Here is a 16,892-nt window from a genome sequence, read left to right on the forward strand (position 1 = left end):
GCTCCAGAAGCTTTGGCGTGTACCTGTCCAGCTGGAACATAAATGTTGACTCAAGTGGAACCGCGGTGGAACTCCTCATTTATCTGCAACACAAATCGGGAGACTATTAGAGATATAATGAATATGTTATAAAATACACAAGCCAGTTTAGTAGAAATGAATGGGGTCAACTTGTCGGTTACAATATGTTGCCAAAATCTAAAGCTGAAAATGTAGTCAAATTAAATGCAAAAAACACTCAACTGTATTCCAAAGAAATTCCTAGGGAGGTCATTGTTTAACTATTGAGGAAAACTTGACAATGTTAACATGATTATCATTATTGACGGGACGGGTGGGTCTGTGCGTTTGATCATCAGATCAAGGGGGCGTTGGGGAACTCCAGTTCGAAACCCGCTCCCGCCCCACTGCGTCAGGCCGTTGTGTCCTTGGGCAAGACACTTCACCCGGATTTGCTCCTGTGGGTATTGTCCACAGTAGATGACCATTACATGTATGATCTGTATGTGTAATGTGTATTTGTAAAGCGCTTTGAGAGTCTTTGATAAAGCGCTATAATAAATATAAGGATTATTATTATTATTATATATATATGTGTTGTAACAAATACTGTAAGGACCACTTCTCACCTGGAAAGATTGGAAGAGTGCAGGCCATCTTTCTTTGGATTTTTCCACCTGCGGGACTTGGCTACCAGTTCCTGTCTCCTCCAGCTGTAGGTTTTGGACATCATATCGTTAATGCTCTTCGATCTTTTCTCTTGCTTGCTTCAATGAGGGCAAGTCTTGCAGCTTCAAGAGAGTCTTCCGTCTCTCCAACTGGGTGTGGGGGGAGATCATTTACTTCAGCTTTCCTTGGTTTTTTGATTGTCAGTCACACTGGTTATTTTGGTTTAGGGAATTTACCAGGAGTTCAGGACTTCCCAAGGCTTTCCGTTTTGTCCGGTAGTTTCCTACTTTGTACTTTAGACTTTGCTGCCATCCGTAACAACCGTTATAGGAACCAGGCTCCTTTATGCATGGATGTTTTGCAATCAAGGCTTGGGCTACAGCAGACCTCTGTGCGTCATTGGGATACGCAGTGTAGGTGAAGATTGCCTCTGCCAAGTGCTCCAAAATGTCGTGTTTCAACTTTGGGGACGTCAATTCTTTCACACACAGTGACGTCACGAGCTACCCACAATGCAACGCGCGCCATAGATATATTTATAAATCCGCCATTTTCCTGGAGGTGCCAATATCCTGGAGGTGCTAATGTAAACAGCTAGCTAACGTAGCCAGGCAGAGCGCACTAGGTTTTTTTTCTGAATTAACAACCGAAGAAATCGCTGCATGTCTTCGGATTACATCTCTGGACTGGAGGGGTGTGCTCTAGGTTGTTACCAGCGTAAACTAGAGCTGTGTGGGTTGTCAGATTGCCTTTACAGACTGCCTGCAGATGTATGGAAAAACGACTCTCGAAAGTGGCCTTCGGTCGATTTTGGCTGCATCTACGTGTATCTTCTGGAAACACCAGGTGAATACCCCACTTGTCAAAATAATATTATCATGCCATTGCTTCATGTGGTATTTTAGAGTTGACTATATTGATTAAGGCAATAGACTATGATATTCTGCTTGCACCTCGCGTGAAATGGCGCATACCGGAAGTACGGTGTCGCCCTCGGCCCAAAACCCGTATGTGTGTGTGAAAGAATGGTGTACCTTCTCGGGAATACATTTCATTGCCTTGTCTCAGGGCCAGCTCAGTGTGGTGTAGGGCTGCAACAAACGACTAATTTGATAATTGATTAATCTATCGATTAATTCAACGATTAATCAACTATTCAGACTATTATGCCTTGCACAATTTCTCAAACGCTCTTATTTAGCCATAAACTTTTAGATTTATCTTGAGGTTCTTTTAGGCATGTGGAAACTAACAATGAAGACAATAAAGATGAATACTTGATTCAAAAATACATGTATTATAAATTCAATCCGTGTATCTACAATCCGTGTATCTACCGTCCAATTGTTTTTCTTTATTAAACACGTAAACGGAAGACCGTCTTGAGAGGCGTTTTTGCTTTTTACATTTCTAAATGGTGAAATGGTCCTTGGAACGAGGGGCGGGGCGAAACTCACGGAAGTGATTTCAAAACAAAAGCACTCGTTTGCTAAAATCACACTTGTAACACTACAGTATCCTGCTGAAGGACCGGTGATTATTATAAACAAGGGGAATTTAGCGATCACAACGAACACGGCCAAGACACATATTGAGCCCAGAAAATTGATGTTATTAAGGGCTGTAAATATAATAAGCCTCTGTCTAAAATGGACAACATTGTTAGGAGATTTAAACTATACAGCGGTACTGCACTGCGGTCACCTCAGCCGTCTCTCGAGTTTGCTTTTTCAAATCAGCTGCTCTTCATTGTTCCTGCTATATTTGACGAGTGATACAAATATGTTTTACCACAAGTTCTTAAGGAAACTGACACTGTTGGACTCGGTTCTAGTTTGACTTCGACCAGAAATAAAATGAAGTACTTTTGCTGTGTACTTTGTGAGTAATCCTCTGTCAATGTTCCCTCCTGAGAACAAGAATGCATGTTTCTCTGCTATTTTTAATAAGCGTTAAAAAAACTTTCTTCATGAGACTGATATTGTTGGACTGAGTATTTTTAAGAGGATGGTAGACTTGATATCAGCAATATTTCCAGTCAGTACTCCGGCAGCAGCATTTTTACCCCTTGGAAAGTCTTTTTAGAGTCTAGCCTGGATAGCTGGTCTATCCTTCAGCACACTGACACACTCTGTCACTCTTGTTGGCCTCTTATGAAGCTGCTGTCTTTTAAAATATGATTATTTCTCTGCTCCTAGTTCATTCCTATTAGATTCTTCCATCGGTCCCAGTCATTGCATGTCAGTCAATAGAGCTTCAAAAAATGTGTCAAATTCAACAAAAAATGTTTTTTGTGAGTGAAGGCCATATCTAAATTATAGATGGTTTGATTGTGTAATTACAAGGTGAGAGAAAAATAAATCCACATCCTCCTATGAAATGTATTTTATTTCCTTTTCCATGTTATATTTATACTTACTTGCATTAGAACATTTGCATGTTGAACTACATGCTGGATATATTCCCCAGCCTCAAGGAAATACAATAAAATAAATTGATTCATAATTTTAAAAAAATCATAAAAATGTATAAATTAATAATGTTGTGTGCAAACATTTCAAATTTAAATATAAAATGAAATTTACTTTTGAAATGATTTCTCACAAAAATCTTTCGAAATTATAGTAAATTATTAAAAAAGTTTTAGTCAATATACGTTTTTCTGCCTAAAATAGTTGAAATTGAACGTAAACTATATGAAACACCAGATGCAGCAATTAACCCATTTTTGCCCGCTATTTAAATTGACTTTGGTTAATACAAATATTGATATTATATATATATATTTATTATTTATATATGGCATATAATTGATGCAGTCTTTTTGAACAAATACTGCAATTGAAGAATATTTTAAATGTTCTGCACAGATAGACAGATAGTGCCTTAACTTAAAAAAAAATGTCATGGGCTTCAATGGTTCTCTAGTAAAGGGTGTTTTATGGTTGCTTCTTATCCTCACATAGTGGTTTGTTTAAATAACTACTGACATTTTATAAATATTGCAAATAAGGGCTCCAAAAAAGGCATATATAACCTGGCCGGCTTAGCCAGTGTGTATTTTTTCAAGCACCACAAGATTCAGAGTTTATCAAGTACAATTCTGGGCCATTGATTGTATCATTTCTCCAAACACATACAGTAAAAATGCCTGTTTTGAAGCCTTAAAATGCTGCAGGAAAAGGACTTTACATTGTATTATACTTAAAGACAAGGCTATTCAGTTAAGAGAAGAGAAAAAGGAAAGCAAATTGTTATAATGGGTGATGTAACATTAATGCAGACATTATATGAGGTCCTTGGCACTGTGTGATCATGGGGCATTACCCTTACAGCATCAGGACAATATCATATGGAGTCAGACACTGGAAGTGTGCTGGAGGCGTTGACTGGGACTGATGGAAGGATGAGGCTGATGAGACTGAAGAATCTGTGACGAACTAGTGGCTGAGAAGTAATCTTATATTAAAAGACAGCAGCATCATAAGAGGCCAACAAGAGTGACAGAGTGTGTCAGTGTGCAGTCTACCATCCTCTTAAAATACTCTGTCCAACAATATCAGTCTCATGAAGAAAGGTTTTTTAACGCTTATTCAAAATAGCAGAGAAACATGCATTCTTGTTCTCAGGAGGGGACATTGACAGAGGATTGTTGGAAAAGTACACAGTAAGTACTTCATAGTACGTGTGGGGGTAGTTTCACTAGTACTGAGTCCAACAGGATCAATCTCACGAAGAACTAATGGCAAAAAAAAGAATTCCCTCATCAAACTTAGCAGAAGTGGCTTGATGTTGTTCTCAGTAGGGGAATTTGACAGAGTATTCCTCAAATAATACAGAGTAAAAGTACTTCAATGTATTGTAAGTAGTAGGCTAACTAATACAAAGTCAAACAGTATCAATTTCATTAAGAACTAATAGCAAAATTATATTTGTATCACTCATAGCAGAAAAACATGCATTATGTACTATGGAGGGGACTCTGGCAGATGATTACTCACAAAGTACACAGCAGTAATTCATTGTATTTCTGGTAGCAGTCAAACTAGTACCGAGTCCAACAGTGTCAGTTTTATTAAGTACTTATGATAACAAATATTTGTATCGCTATCGATCATCAAATATAGCAGGACAAAAAATGAAGAGCATTTGAAAAAACAAACTCGAGAGACGGCTGAGGTGACCGCAGTGCAGAATCGCTGTAGTTTAAATCTCCTAACAATGTTGTCCATTTTAGACATAGGCCTATTATATTTACAGCCCTTAATATCATTCATTTTCTGGGCTCAATATGTGTCTTGGACGTTTTCGTTGAGATCGCTAAATTCCCCTTGTTTATAATATTATCACCGTTCCAAGCACACTAGTGCTTTTGTTTTGAAATCACTTCTGTGAGTTCCGCCCCGCCCCTCGCTCCAATGATCATTAGACCATTGTGGTGACCACCTATTTAACCACTGGGTCATAATTCAAACCTGGAACTACAGTTGCGGTTATTGTTCCCACACGGACATGTTATGGGTTACCTATAAATAGGTGTGCCCTCTTGGCTCTGTCTCTTGTCGACCCGGGCTGCGACCCGACAACATGTCCTTTGCAGCTTGTGATTAAAGTTCCCTTTTGCACCTTCGATGCACCGCCTCTGACTCCATATCTCTCGGCACTACACTGGTGACCCTGACAAGTCTCGAGAAGTTTCCGGGACGGACCCGAACACGGCAAAAGGAACTCAAGTTTCTTTCTCGAAATGCCGGGGATGTTTTGGAATCGTCCGTGGCTGCCACCGGCACGCGGACTGAGGCTCGGTGCACGCCCCGCAGAAGAGCTGGGACGTTGCTCGCCATTCCCGCATCAGCCTTCCATCCAACAGGGGGTCGATGCACGACCTGCTGGGTCGACCAGCAACTCGATTGCTACCTCGTGGGCTTGTTTCTTCGGGGCGTGCGGCTGCACGTCCTGGCTGCGCTAGCTGACGACGACTAGCGGCTAACCACGAGGGGCTAATAACGGCTAGCAGCTACCGACGACAGCTAACAGCTAACAACGGCTAACAGCTAACGACAACTAGCAGTGGCAGCTAACGGCTAACAACGACAGCTAACAGCTAACAACGGCTAACAGCTAACGACAGCTAACAGCGGCAGCTAACGGCTAGCAACTAACGACGTGTTGACATCTGACTGTTAACAATATATATATATTTTTTTTTCCGGTGCCGGAGAGGAGGTTCGACCAGCCGGTTGACCTCATGTGGACACTCTCATTTTTTTCACCACCTCGACGGCGGTTCCAGACGCCACTCACGTTGTCATCGACGCCTGGGTGGTGCACTCCTGGACCCCCTCTCGCCTCGACAGTTCCGGACGTCGCCCATGCTCCATCGGCCCATGGGTGGCGCGCTCCGGGACCCTGTCTGGCCTCTCCTGCTTCCCGGTGATGCCTCAGCACCTGCTGAGGACTTCATGCCCGCCGCCGCGGCACGTCTGCCTGCGGCCGGGTTGTGCTCCTTCCTCCCGGGGGGACTGCTCCTCTCTTCCGGGGATACCTCGACGCCTGCCGAGGACTTCATGCCCGCCGCCGTTGTGCGTCTGCCTGCGGCCGGGTTGCCCTCTCTTCCGGGGATACCTCGACGCCTGCCGAGGACTTCATGCCCGCCGCCGTTGTGCGCCTGCCTGCGGCCGGGTTGCCCTCTCTTCCGGGGATACCTCGACGCCTGCCGAGGACTTCATGCCCGCCGCCGTTGTGCGTCTGCCTGCGGCCGGGTTGCCCTCTCTTCCGGGGATACCTCGACGCCTGCCGAGGACTTCATGCCCGCCGCCGTTGTGCGTCTGCCTGCGGCCGGGTTGCCCTCTTTCCTGCTGGGTTCTCCGCAACACCTAGTGCGGCCCCCTTACGACGGCCCGCCCTCGGTGTGGGTGCCCTCGCCCTCGTTAGGGCCCCTGCCCTCTCCTGCGGCCCCCTTTCGTGGCCCGTTCCATGGCCCGGTCCTCACCTGCGGCCCCACCCTCCTCGGCCCTTGTGGTGCTTCCTCCACGGACGTGGGGATATATTTTTTTTGCCATGTTTGAATTCTGGGGGGGCTTGTGTGGTGACCACCTATTTAACCACTGAGTCATAATTCAAACCTGGAACTACAGTTGAGGTTATTGTTCCCACACGGACATGTTATGGGTTACCTATAAATAGGTGTGCCCTCTTGGCTCTGTCTCTTGTCGACCCGGGCTGCGACCCGACAACATGTCCTTTGCAGCTTGTGATTAAAGTTCCCTTTTGCACCTTCGATGCACCGCCTCTGACTCCATATCTCTCGGCACTACACCATATAGGTAAAAAGCAAAAACGTCTCTCAGACGCTCTTCCGTTTACTTGTTTAATAAAGAAAAACAATTGGACGGTAGATACACGGATTTTGTATGAACTATGAAAATATCTTAAAATCAATACAAATGTATTTATTTTAAACGTTAGTCCTTAACATCTATCACTGTGTATATCACCATTCAAACATCTTTTAAAAGTTGAACAAACTCCACACAGCTCAGTAAAGACTGTGAAATGTTGACTTTATTTGATCATTTCAGTCAAAACTAACGTTCATATTTCTGTTTTTGATTATAATACTGATGGACGTTCAGAACAATGCAATGTTGGCAACTTACCACATACGTTTTAAAATGCTTAATAAGCACCGTAACGTTCATGATATAATTTCTCGGTCATAATCGGTTGTTTCCGTGAACTGTTGAGTGACGGCAAATGCTGCGGCTGCAATGCATTGTGGGCAGCATTTTCTCCTCTCCTTTCGTCAAGGGAGGTCCAGTGGTTCCTAAGGTAAAGGAGGTTATAAATAGGGGTGCACATAACCTTTTTTGCCCTGGTTCTCAAAGGAGCACCTGGAGATGTTGCTTGGTGCTCATCCTTAAAATGAAATAAACCGTAACTTTTGAGGGGGTCTTGACTTTATTTGCCAGACACACGCGCTGAACACAAATGGTGAACACAGAACACACATGCAGAGGTGAACACAAGACAACATTAGCACGACCAGTAATCCTACAAGCTGTCATCACTACCCTCCTGACTGTTCTCCTCACTGTCTTCCTCTCTGTCAGACATGGTATCTGATGATGTAAGCCTACTACTTTCTCTCTGGTTGAGTCTGCGATTAGCTGCTTGCATCCACAAGTCAACAGCTGGTTTTGGGTCGAAAGTCTCTGTTGTCATCTTAAACAAGTGGATGTAATCAAAGAAGTATGTGAACATAACCAATAACCTACCATAGCCAATAACAAATTAATGTAACTTATTTTATTGTTGTTGTTCATATCTTATTTTACCTTAACATTTATTTATTTATGCATTTTTTTTTATCTTTCCAGTTTTAAAGGATATTTTTGGTTTACTGTCCTATAGAGAGGCGAAGTCCCTCCCTTTCCGGGAGCCTCCATGGGACCCCGGAAGCGTAAAATTATACATTGAAGTCAATGGAGAGAGAAAGGTTATCTTTTGATCCCGTTTGAATTGTGCCACGAATGACACATATGATGTTTGTCAATTTAAAAGAATATTTTGCAAGTCAAAAAAATTAAAATGTGTCGTAAAACTGTGAAGTTACACATTTTTTTGTGTGAAACCGCTGAGTGAACTACAGGTCTCTCGTCTCGCACAATACGCGTCACCATCACAAAGATGGCCGTCACGTTAGCAAATTTCACCTGTTTCTTTCAGAATGAGAATAAAAGTATAAAACGAGGTGACTACAAGTCTGGACACGTTGAGAGCTGTACATACACGAAAGGGGAGTTAGTCGGTTCTGTAAGAGCAGCGGGACCGGCTTTACAAGATGTTGGTGAGTAATATGAGTGCAATGTGTAACGTTAATGTCAGCTAGCTAACATTAGCTAACAAGGTACACTAACGTGTTTTGTTTCAGTAACTAGTGTTCTCCTTTAGAACTTCGTGGTCTCTGTGTATGCTGTGGATAACATTAGTGTTCACAAGAACAAGGTACACTCCCGTGTTTTGTTTTAGTTGCTCTTCAGATTGAAGCGGCCAGTTTTATATCGACTATACTGTATGTGTGATCTCCTTTTACATCTCGTTGTGTCATTTGAGTTTATTTGCTGTGTGTAGATTCAAGGGTTTTGGTTATCTTGTCAATTTGTTTGGTTATCCAGGCACAGCTGTGTGTGACTCCCTCTGGTACACTGGTATGTGTTTTCCTAATGTAGAGATCATTGATTAATTAATAAACTACACACTGAGTCTAGATCCTGACCAAATCCTTTTTTATTGTTGATCAAATGTTTTTCAAAAATGTATTCATACACATTTAGAAAAATACAATGTACAATCACAACCAGTACAACACACATTACAAAAAATACAGAAAAAACAAACAATAACAACAATCAGACAAGAGGACAAAACTATGGAAAAATAACCCCTCCCACCCCCAGATCCGGACCATCCTTGTATTATTGCTCATTCAATCTGTTATAGCATGCTAACAAACATGGTACTTACTTTATTTGTACAGATCTGCATGGGAGACGATGGCGCGATGCAGAGCGCTGTCTGTGATTGTGCACGGGGGATGTACAAATGCAGCCACGCTGCAGCATTGGCAATATGTGCCATGTGGCAGATCAGCTCCACAGATGTTGAGTGCCAGTGGAGGAAGCCTGGCACTTCCAAAGTAGTCCAGCCGGTGTCTCAACTCTACCAACAGTGAGAGGAGACATACAACCCACTGGCCAGAGACATCGCCACTCAGGATGTAGACTGGTTCAGGTCTGCACTGAGGGGCGCACAGTGTGGCATGGCATGGCTTTTGTCACCTGAGCCAGAGCCGCGGCCTCAACATCAGGCCATTGTCACCGTGCCGGAGCTGGTGAAGGGGCATGGGGGCTTGAGGCAATTCTTGCCTCAATGCGACTGAGCAGAGACCAGCAAGCTGCCATCCAGACAGCCACCGGAGGACAGCGGACAAAGTGGCAGTTACACAGGCGGGGCAGGTTGACAGCCAGCAAGTTTGGTGCTGTGCTGCGGTCGGGACTTTCATCCACTCCATGCGCGTCCCTCATGAAGAGGGTGCTCGGGGGGTACAAGTTGGACGGAGTCATGGCTGTCAACTGGGGGGTTGTAAACGAGGCCGAAAGGGTGAAGGCTTTTGTGCAGGCCTATCAGGAGACAGTGTTCGAGTCTGGTCTCTTTGTGAGTGAGTCGGTGTTTTGGGAGCATCCCCCGATGGACTTGTGCAGCCATCTGCCCTGCTGGAGGTGAAGTGTCCACCATCATTATATAGGATATATATATATATATATATATATATATATATATGTATACATATCTGTAAATTGTATAATTTTATTTGATTTAAAAGTATTTTTGATCTCTGTCTATAAACACAAACTGAGTAAGATTGACAATAAAGTTGACTTTGAAAAATATATATATTCTTTATGAAAATAGTTGACTGTTGGAGAAATGAATCCAAATGAAACGTTGGACTGAACTACAACTACGCCTTTAAATCTCTACGGACTGTTTTTCAGTGGGATGGCAAGTTCCTATCTTTAAACATTTATTAGTTTTTTCTCAGAACAGATTTGATTTTCTGAAGTTAATTTAACTTAACCATGTAAGGTCATTATTAAAAAGGTACAATCAATTTGTTTAGGGTTGAATAAAATAATGATAAACATTTCATTTGGATAATTTACTGACAGAATAAGAAACTCAATGATGCTCTACTCACCTGTTCCTTTTTATAAAGTGAAACAGTTGAAATGATAGATTTTAGTAAACTTAAAAACAACCTTCTCCAAAAGCTATCAAGGAATATACCGAATACTTGTTTTAGAACTTTATTACATATTTTTATATAAATAGTTTGAGTGATCCATAATTGACAGAAGCTGGTGTTTACACTGACCTGTTACTCATATATTAATGTCTTTGTAACTTCTTTAAACCACTACCTCACTCATTTCTTTCATTCATCACGGTTCAGTAAACTAAGTGACACATGAACCAGTTTAATAATTATAATAACGTAGGATTGCAACTCTTTGAAACTGTAGGTGGCTCTTAAAAGAGCCGTTGTGTTTGGGTGTGCTGGTCTCAGGTCAGTCTCAGCCCTCTCTCGCGGATGCAGCTGGATGTCCTTGGGCATGAACCTCTTTGCTTGGTTCATCTTACTGGGGGGCAGCTACATGGATGTCGGTGCAGTCCACAGTCATTGTGCAGTTGAAGGCAGAATGAATTTATTATTGACTCCGAATGAAGCACAACTTCATGTCATACAATACATTGACTTTGTTTGTAATTGTGTAAAAAAATAAAGCATTGATTAGCAAGCAGGACCTGCAGGAACAGAGCACGGTGATGGATGGAGCTGAGAAGAGAGAAGAATAAAGAAAACAGATCAACTTCATTATCGGATATTAAAAATTCAATTTCAAAACAAGTTGCCGCTCCTACAGTTTTCTAGTGTGTAAAGATGATTTCACATGACCTATGCACAATATCACACTCAATACATGTGTGTCTCTGGGGGTGCATTGTGCCTTTGATGTATATAAATAATATACCATAACCAAATACTATTACGTACAGTGGAAATCAGGTTGCCAGAGCAGGTCAGTGTGCATGTTCCTCAGGGTCTCAGCAGTTACAGGTGAGGGAAAGAAAATAAAAGAGAAAAAGGTCAGTAACAACACTTTAAAGTAACAACACTTTGAATAATTATCCCTTCTAATAATTTTCTCTCAGTAATCACTCAACTACTGTCTTTCCAACAAACAGATTGACTCACCCTTACTGTCATCACAATGAAACACGTCCAGAAGAATGTCATGCAAAGCTATCAGTACTTGAGATTATATTGGCCCCAAAAAGAACCTTGAAAAGGACATGTGTGTGTGTTTGGTAAGATGAAGTGTGTGTGTGTGTGTGTGTGTGTGTGTGTGTGTGTGTGTGTGTGTGTGTGTGTGTGTGTGTGTGTGTGTGTGTGTGTGTGTGTGTGTGTGTGTGTGTGTGTGTGTGTGTGTGTGTGTGTGTGTGTGTGTGTGTGTGTGTGTGTGTGTGTGTGTGTGTGTGTGTTATCTTGGTCAGGGAGTGTATTGTGTGTGTCAGGGTGTCTGGGAAAGTGTATGTGTGTGTGTGTTGATATCTTGGTCAGGGAGTGTAGTGTGTGTGTGTGTGTGTGTGTGTCAGGGTGTCTGGGAAAGTGTATGTAAGAAGGTTTATATATATAGGATTACTTTAAAACAGTCCCAAATAATACATGTTCACTTCAATACAGTTCAAGATAATACCTGTTTACTTTAATACAGTTTAGAACAATATCTGTTTGCTTTAGTTTACTTCATGTAATAAAATAATAATGTCATGGTAAGGCTACCATCACTAAAGTAATGTAATGCTAACTAACGTGCTCGCTACTCGTCGCTACTAGCTAGGTAGCTAGCTTGACTGTGTTCCATGCACAACATGTGTATTACCTGAGATGTCTGATCCGGCGACTCCTGGGGGGTATACTGCGAAGCAGGATTTTCGCTTAGCCGGCTAAATTCAGGGAAAACTCCGGCTTTCCGGTCATCCGAAGCTGGTTCTCTTTTTAGCAGGCTAGATCTCCATGGTAATATATGCTAAGCAGCTAACCTGGTCGGGACCAGGTTAGGTTGCAGGCTAAGAGCTCAACTCAGTGAAAGCACCGCCTGCTGACCAATCAGAGCTCAGTGTGCGGAGTTTAAAGCGATCAAGTCATATTACAGGAGAAAGGAAATACAGAAAAACTGCCGTCGCAGGAAAGACGGCCGGCAAAAATCACCGACTGTGTGAACGTGAACATGAATAGAATATCACCTCCATCTTCAGAGCAATCTGACTATTATAACATTAGCGTTAAGAAAGCTTACTTAAATATCTGCCACAACATAAGTAACCGGATCAGAGTACATTAAGTACAGTCCGCGGCACATCACTTCATAATGTATCATATATCTCCTTATCTGAGTCAGCTGAGCCGTATCTGGCCGTGCAACACTCACAGTGTCACATACTGTATGCAGAAGTATTATTTTAAGCAACACATAAGTTGACGAAACACTCGAGACAAATGTAATTGAAGTCAGATCCTGTTTTAGATGGGGCAGTGATATCATAAACCTGTTAATGTTCGCATTCAAACACTTTTTCTTTTTCCAGCTGTATTCACCTTGCAGGTGCAGCTATGTGGCTTTTACCCTGGATAAAGTGTTTAAGTCATGGATGTTTAAAGTTTAACTTCTTCATTTTTGACTAGTATTAAAGTTCACTTTTCATTCAGGAAGTATGACGCTGCGCTGTCAGTATGCTTCTCCATGTTTGTGATTGGTCGAATGCTCCAGATACCACCCCTTTCATGTGAACGCGCACCTAACTAGATAGGACACGGCTGGCTTGAGCGATCCACTTGATAACCAGCGTCGTAGTACAGTTTAGCGAGAGCGCGTATGTTTTGGATTAGGCCAACCGGCTAACTCAAACATATCCAGGTTAGGTTGAACCAGGTTCGTAGTATAGGCCCCTGGTCCTTTCATCAGACGGGAAGCGATAGAACGAGCAAGTGGTATGATCACTTATGTGATTACAACCTGGTACAAAGCACACAGGCATCTTGTAAAAGTGAATTTATTTTTAGCAATCTCTTATTTATTGGAAGGAATAAATCAGTTATGAGATCTTCTTCTTCTTCGCTTTAATTACGAGTCGCAACCACTTGGAGCATTATCGCCTGTGACATCACTTACGCGAGCCAGAATGGGATTTGGGATTTGTAGTCTTTGTAGTCATGTATTTTTCATAGTCTTATATTTCAACAGTTTTACGACAAAATGTGACTTTTTTGACATGGAACTTATTGTTTAAGATTGACAAACATCATATGTGTAGTTCGTGGCACAATTCAAACGGGATCAAAAGATACGTGTTCTCTCTCCATTGAATTCAATGTTAATTTTTCGCTTCCGGGGTCCCATGGGCCGGAAGTAGATGGGCGTGACTTCGCCTCTCTATAGTATACATTGGAATGATTTAAAACCTGTTTATACCATTAATTATAAAGGAGTGCCTTGAAAATATGTGTTTACATAAATTGTGATCAAAACGTTTGAGACCCACTGAGATAACTTAGACTAAAGTGAACTATCTAAACACTCAAGAGTCCTTTACCTCACTGAGCTGTAGTCATCAGCCTCTCAGTCTGACTGGAGAGGACTCTCCCTCCACATCATTGTAGAAACATCTTCTTCTTATATCCGTTAGAGCAGCTAGCACCAGATTCTAATAACAACAGCGCAGGAACCGGTGCACCCCTCTCTCCCTCGCTCCCACGCTCACCCGCACTTTGGCTGTGAGCTGCGGGTGCCAGATAAGCCAACATCCCCCATTTTCATCACTTATAGCGCCCATTATACAGGGCAAATGAAACGTGTAACCGAGGTGAAAAGGGTGTTACATTTACTTAATTATGAATATTGTTACATCTAGGATGAGCCCCAACGGTCAAAAATGTTTTTTTCCCCTCCCAGAGCTGCCAGCGCAGCGCCTCCGCAGATCTGGCGCCCTAGGCGAACATTTATAACGCCAGTGCTATGGGCCGGCCCTGAGTTCATATGCAACTCGCAAATATCTTTCTCCCTCTCCTCTCTTCTCTCTCCTCTCTTCTCCCTTCTCTCTCTCTCTTCTCTCCCTCCCTCTCTCCTCTCTCTCTCTCTCTCTTTCTCTCTCTCTCTCTCTCTCTCTCTCTCTCTCTCTCTCTCTCTCTCTCTCTCTCTCTCTCTCTCTCTCTCTCTCTCTCTCTCTCTCTCTCTCTCTCTCTCAATGTTGGTACGCAAAGGCGCCTTTTTTCAAATGACCCGGTGCTCTTTTTTTGGCGGAGGTGCGCATGTGCACCAGTTATGTGCAGCCCTGGTTATAAAGGAAGTTTGAAACCTCCTTTCCTTTCATTTAGAAAATTGGAACGGCACTTAACATGGCTGCCACTGACGTACTTCCGGCTCATTTCACTTGGTTAGGAAGGTTCCTAAGCTAAATGGACTATTGGAACGCAACCCTTGTCTGGATTGGAAAGATCGAAAATACGTCATAGACGAATTTTTTTGTCTTTTTGCATATTAGAAACGAGTTGGCGACACTAAGACTGCGATATAATGTTTATGTAGCAATAACACATGACATATATTTTTTAAATGTCTCCAGTACCGATAAAAAGACCGTTAACGTTGGAGTTTAACGGCGCGTAAAACACACGTGATGACGTCACCAACGAATCGACGACTGAATTAGTTGGCAACTAATTTGGTCATCGATTTTAATCGATTACGTCGATTAGTTGTTGCACCCCTAGTGTTGTGTGAGAAAGTCGGTATTGAAAATACAGTAGGCCATGGAAGTCGCCTTTCTGAGGGTGAAGGACTCAGAATACCAGTGTCTTCTGAACTCACAGCATGGCTATCACAGACAGATGACAGATTAGAGGTATCAGGGGTACCCTCTTGAGGGACAAGAGTCCGCATAATGCTGTCTGGTACACTTAAGTGCACAACTTTAAGTGTCTTTATCCTTTAAACCCTCCGTTGAGGTTAGTGTGAAGAAGTCATCAAAGTCCTTATCTTTGTACTGAAGACTTATATCCGTGGTTATATGCCATCATCGAGGGTCATTTTCCTAACTTCATCGTCAATGTGGATGCGTAATCGCACGTTTGTTTATTCCATGTCTGGAACACAAGAATGGAAATTTAGCATTTGAGGCAGATGTAACGCTTCAATGTCACCATGCGCTTTCCAGCCACAGTATAGGCAGATAAAGGACAAATATCAACAAGGTTTTGTTGTTTGATAAGAGCGTGATCTGTGTTCTCTAGATGAAATCCCCGATAGTGATCATTATACCTGTAAAACCTGACAAGTTAATAGAACTCAAACGTTTTTTTGAAACTGATTACATCGAAATGTTTGAGTACCATAACTTAAATGTTTTAAGTTAAAGTATAATCTTATCAATTTACTAGTAATTTTTAAGTGACACAAACATAATGTTTTAAGTTAAAGAAACATGGATATATTAAATTATTTAAACTAATAATTTTTGTTAACACTGTACATATAAAGATCAAGTATATTTAACTTAAACATTTTCATATCTCTTCAACTAGCTATTTTGTTAGCACAGTAGATATGAAAATCAGGTAGATTTAACTTAAATATTTTTATTATCTCTAAACCCCAATATGAATACAAAATTTCAATTGAGTAGTACTCAAAACAGAATGTTGAATACTTAAAACGTTTGTTGAAACCGATTACATCGACATTTTTCGTTAACTGTAACTCAAAATCCCCAAGTTAACATTTTGACTAAACATTAAAAAGCACTTTAAAACTGACAATTTAAATGCAAATTACTGTTTTATTAAGTGACACACACTTTACCAAACAATATATATAAAGTATAGCAAATAACTAACTTTTAAATACAAAATAAATTAAACAGTGCTAAGGCCTTGACAAATATCCAGATATGTTTTTTTTTAAAGTATAAAAGTATAAAATAATGTATGGGAAACAGTCCTTCAACTTGAAGCTGAACAGTAACACATTTATCAATGAACAGATTTAAAGTGCAGGATGTAAACAGAGAACATTGTGTGTGTGTGTAGAATATGTATTGTAAGGTATCAAAATGTATGTGAAAATGTTTTCCATCCTTTTTTAACATTTACAAACAAACAAACTTGAACAGCATATTACAATGCATACAGCAGATTTAAAGAGTGTGTGTGTGTGGGGCACAACGCCAGCGTCCAGTCACAAGGGAGTGTGGTGTGTGTGTGTGGGGCACAATGCCAGCGTCCACCCACAAGGGAGTGTGTGTGTGTGTGTGTGTGTGTGTGTGTGTGTGTGTGTGTGTGCGTGTGTGTGTGTGGGGCACAATGCCAGCATCCAGCCACAAGGGAGTGTGGTGTGTATATGTGTGTGGGGCACAACGCCAGCGTCCAGCCACAAGGGAGTGTGGTGTGTGTGTGGGGCACAACGCCAGCGTCCAGCCACAAGGGAGTGTGGTGTGTGTGTGGGGCACAACGCCAGCATCCAGCCACAAGGGAGTGTGGTGTGTGTGTGTGTTATATTGTGTGATGACTACAATGTGAGAAGCTCATTTTTTAGGCTCAATAC

At 41.9% G+C, this 16,892-nt stretch overlaps 1 long non-coding RNA gene across 1 annotated transcript; it reads right to left on the bottom strand.

Annotated features, from left to right (window-relative positions):
* Positions 1-10,920: 10,920 nt before the first annotated feature.
* On the bottom strand, positions 10,921-11,371 carry LOC139436014 (uncharacterized). The gene is made up of 2 exons (XR_011645220.1): positions 11,288-11,371; positions 10,921-11,068 (listed from the first exon to the last, which is right to left on the bottom strand). It is a non-coding gene; the product is annotated as an uncharacterized lncRNA (long non-coding RNA).
* Between the last annotated feature and the right edge of the window lie 5,521 nt (positions 11,372-16,892).

Source organism: Pseudochaenichthys georgianus, chromosome 22 (assembly GCF_902827115.2).
Source record: "Pseudochaenichthys georgianus chromosome 22, fPseGeo1.2, whole genome shotgun sequence".
NCBI lineage: Eukaryota > Metazoa > Chordata > Actinopteri > Perciformes > Channichthyidae > Pseudochaenichthys > Pseudochaenichthys georgianus.